The sequence below is a fragment of the Ornithodoros turicata genome, unplaced genomic scaffold (assembly GCF_037126465.1).
Source record: "Ornithodoros turicata isolate Travis unplaced genomic scaffold, ASM3712646v1 Chromosome37, whole genome shotgun sequence".
NCBI classification, from domain to species: domain Eukaryota; kingdom Metazoa; phylum Arthropoda; class Arachnida; order Ixodida; family Argasidae; genus Ornithodoros; species Ornithodoros turicata.
In genome coordinates this window covers 87,050-91,611 of record NW_026999367.1, presented here as the reverse complement: position 1 = coordinate 91,611, position 4,562 = coordinate 87,050, and positions in this window count along the sequence as shown.

The window sequence follows — 4,562 nt, the reverse complement described above, 5'->3', positions numbered from 1 at the left end:
TGGTGGCGACTATAAAGAATTTCCTGAACGTTCTCTAAAACGGCCACATGTCCGTGTCGCAGGACGGCGGGTATACCTAAAGGAAGGGTACCTAAAGGAAGGGAAACGAAGGGTTCCCCCTTCGTTTTCGATCTCAAATTTCAAAAGTTGCGAAAACTGTTTTTGAAATTTGAGAAAGGCTAGCTTCTACAAGGGAGCGTTTTTGGAGGTACTTCTGCAAGTCCTGCGCTGTTTTCTGGCTCATAGAAGTCGTTTCTTACCATCAGAGTCTGAGTAATCGTATCTCAAATATTTGTCCATGGTGTTGTTTCCGGAATGTAACACGGCAGTTGCGACCCGCGTGGTATACTGCTTGTACGCAGTATACCACGGTATCACACACGGTATAACGTGCACTACAGGTACGTGTCAGTGGCCTTGGGAAGAAGACATTTCTGGGATCTACTCTCCACCTTCCTGTTTCGTATGAATTCCATCCTAATTTGAAGCAGAATTTCACACATGAGGAATAGAGAGTTTTTGGTAAGAAGGCGAGTGCCTCAGGACGAGGGTCGCCAATATTCCAGACAGTGATTGTTGATGCTTTTTGTGTGTGACAGTGTGTGTCCGAAGTATCGGGGGCTCTCGTCCTGAGCAACCTCCCTTCATATTTCCTTACCGATTCGCAGGAATCCTACCCACCAGATTTCATGGCATGTATACAGCGGATATTATGCACCAAGTATTCCGAACTCTCCCTTTAAGCCTCACAACATACTACTGTGTTTGTGAAATACAAATCGAAGCTATTTCATTCAGATCTTCGATTTCTTTCAATTCCTAATTTCAATTTGAAATGCAGAAAACGTTACCTAGAGCTTGCCGAGCCTGTTTGGGTCAGGCAAGATGTGCCTAGCCAAGTGAATTGCTGGCGGAACTTCAGACTGCAACGGCTGTCTTTGCCGGAGCGTTCTAGTGCAGAAATACGTGATTCTTCGATTGTGTTCGATAGAGTGTCGTGATATCTTCATTGAGTCCTTCACTGTGTCTTCATGGTTTCAATGTACTGACTTGTTTCAAGCAAACGCAACACAGGAACAGGACCCTGTGGAGGACGCTTGCAGCCCGACATCTACCACGACCCTCCCTTTTTCTTCCACGCTATTCAACAATCTATGTGGAGCAACAACGTGTTGAGGTGCGTCGATTATGCGGGAATATGCAAGTTCAACGCAGTATACACTAAGTACACACTATACAGATAAGAGGACACGTGCAGGAAGGCTTGTCCACAGGGCCCATGACGACGAAGCATGAGCTTATAGGCACAACTACAAGGACGCGATGTAACAATACAACGCGAGCTGGTATTGTGTAGTTGCTTACATCCTTGTAGTTGTTACAAACAAGTTGTAGTTGGAGCTGTTTCATTGTGCAAACTTTCCCGAACGCAATGTGAAATTCGTAACGCATGCATTGCCTTCACGAACGTTATTTCAACTTTCAACTCGAATTAGGCTTGCAATCGGAGCATGAACTGGTTCCTGAATAGGTCCGACTGATTTTCAGCCCAAAGGCTGGCAAAAGCACAACTGGTCGACGAATTGGAACACCAATTGGGTGTACAATGGTAAGACCAACTGGTTTTGGAACGGGTCCAATTAGTTTGGATTCAATTGGATGTCGAAAACACAACTGGTCGACAAATTGGATCCAATTGAAAATTTTCCGATTGGATCCATTACTTTTTTTTTCGACTGGGACGATTATCCGAACTGTGCTACCAGCATGCTCTGGTAACCCAAATATGATGCACCTCCTTGATTTCGTCACAAAGGATATAGTGTTTTTGAAACCCACCTGTTGCACCATTGACTTGTGGCTTATATATTGAGACTTCTAGTATACACTTTCTTGAAACGTCCTTTTTGTATGCTGAGAGGTGCAGTAATAATACGATGACCAATTTTAGTATGCTAAGCGATTAGTTGTCTGAAATCAAGACACGTACGTTACTCATAACGTATGTGATGCTGCAGAGGTATGGCAGTCGAAAAAGGTATACAACAAGCAACGTTTGTCGTGTATTTTGTGGTCAGTATGGCATGACTGACGTTGATGTGCTAACAGCGTGCCTGTGAATTTGTTGCTGCTGAACCTGTTCTTGCTCCTGAACCAGAGGAACTTGAGGATCGAGTGTTGATGGGCTGGACGAGTCCCCCGACGTTTTGTGAACCCTGTCAAAGTTTGACTACCTAGAACAGGTCTTGTGGATGGACTTAATGGGACTATGAAAATGACATTTTTTTATTTACATCAGAAAGAGAACGACAGTCATGCGAGGAGTAGTCTTGGGAGCGAATTTAAACCAAGCGATGGAGTCAGCACAGCTGGCGCCGTGCAGATGCCTGCTGCTAAGCGGAGACACAGCGAGCAAGTTGACGGAACCACGGCCGGGTCCAAGACACGTCATCGAGGACATGTCCTGGTCCCATCAGGGGCATGCGCCGTAGGGCCCCGCGTATGCGTTCATCGGTAGTGAAAATTTTTATTCATGACCGTTCCCAGGATTTTCTCAAAGAGCGCTCAGGAACGCTATGTTGGTGGGGCACAAATGCAATCCAGCACCCCTTCCCACATCTTTTTCTGAACGTTGCGGACTTTGTGGGTGGTCAGAGGTATCATGACATCTGAGAATAATCATTAAGCGACCTTGAGTTCCAGAAGGGGCCACGTCCCCTCTTGCCTCCCCCCCCTTCCTCTCGGTACGCCCAAGCCTCCGTGATGCCAAGGTCCGCGCAATGGTCGCCGTCTATCGCACTCTCATCCTGTGGTTTTCGCTAACGTGCCGAGACGATGGTGGATGGTTGGTTGTCCTAATTCACAGCAATATTCACGGGACATCCAATGTCATATGCTTCCAAGTGAGGAGACGGACAGCTTTTGATCGCACGAAGCAATCGGACCATCCGGAATGGCAATGCGGTTCGGTGCCATGGACTGCTCGTGTTACTAGTGAATATTTCCATTATTGCTACTACGAATGGGACGCTGAATCTGAATCGCTGAAACAAGGTACAGTGTCATTAAAATACCCGTCCACACCGGTGAAATAACATCCACCTAAACGGCGCAAAAGATTGAATACTTTGCGTTATTGGGGCTAACAAGGATCTCTCAGTCCGTGTGTTCCAAATGTTATCACATATTTCAGGATTGTGCAAATGAGTTAATTCTATTCTGCCTAGCTTGGAACCTTGCGGCCGCTTATGGCTCACAAGAGGGAGAGAGAGAGAGAGAAAAAAAAGACAAAATACTAGTTACAGAAACTAGTCACAAAACTCAGGTGTGCACTTGTTATAAACATACATTTCGCTTACCATGATCTTACGCTGTCCGAAAAAAGGAAGTATGGGAAACCCTATTGAGGTATTCACGGCTCGTCACACATATGACTCTCTTTCTCGTGTTTGGGCTACTCCCGTTGTAGTGATGTTCCACTGACTCCCTTGATAAGGGTGTCCCCTCGACTCTCCCCCCCCCCCCTTGAGGGTGTTCCCGCGACACCTTTCCTGCAGGTGCTTCCTTGAGTGCCCTACCAGGCACATCGCAAAGAACACTAAGCACTCTTTCCTACCCTGTCATTAAGTGGTGTTACTTCATTTGACTTTTTTAGTGCAGCTACTGATCTGCGCTACAACGCGTTACAAAAACAATACTGCCCTCGTCCCAAAACACGAACAACAGGCGCAGTGCCTCAGTCTTCCTCAAGAATTCAGGTATGGTCTCATAGAACTACCGAAGCAGATCACTCCTAAGAAGCATTCACTGAGAGTGCAGTACTAGAGTACAAAGGGGTGAAACCCTTTCGTAACCGTGACTGACATACGCCTCATGTACTCGCACTGATTCTGCAGTAACTTGAAGGCGCTTAGCGTTGCAGAACACATATCCCTTTGTACCGGACGTTCCGTTGTTGACCTGCCGTTTCCTTAGACAGTATTTCCACGGACATTTTCCCTCGTCCGAGTGTCAGTTACAATTTAAACAAAGCAATGCATTGTAGAAGCAAACGTCTTTATGAGCACAAGGAAACAAGATGTAGGCACCAGCTTGCTTGCGAAATTGCAGAACCTGTTCCCCCGTACGTAATATTGGATACTTTCCAAGAATATCTGCCACAAACGGCTTTTCTTGGTGCAGCCAGAGCTTGTGAAATCTAAATGCCCTCTGCAGGGACACAACTACTTTTCCCATGCCAGACACAGGCATGTTTATCTCTGCTATTATTTATAGGCGTGTCTCGGTAAAGTTAACAAATAAATAAAAGTATGAGGCTGTACCGTTGCATAGTCTGGAAGAACCTCGTTATAAACATTGGGGAGTGAGGCTAACTCCCCTCCTTGAAGGGAGTGCACGCAGCACCCCGCATTAAATACGACCGAGAAAAGGTGTCGCTGCAGCGCTTTCATTGTTCGCGACGGTGTCCGAGCATTGTTTGACACCCTTTTGACTCCCCTTATTATGCAATATATTCAATATTCACATTCTCTGCTTTGATGTTTACAGGTAACATGTTTTAG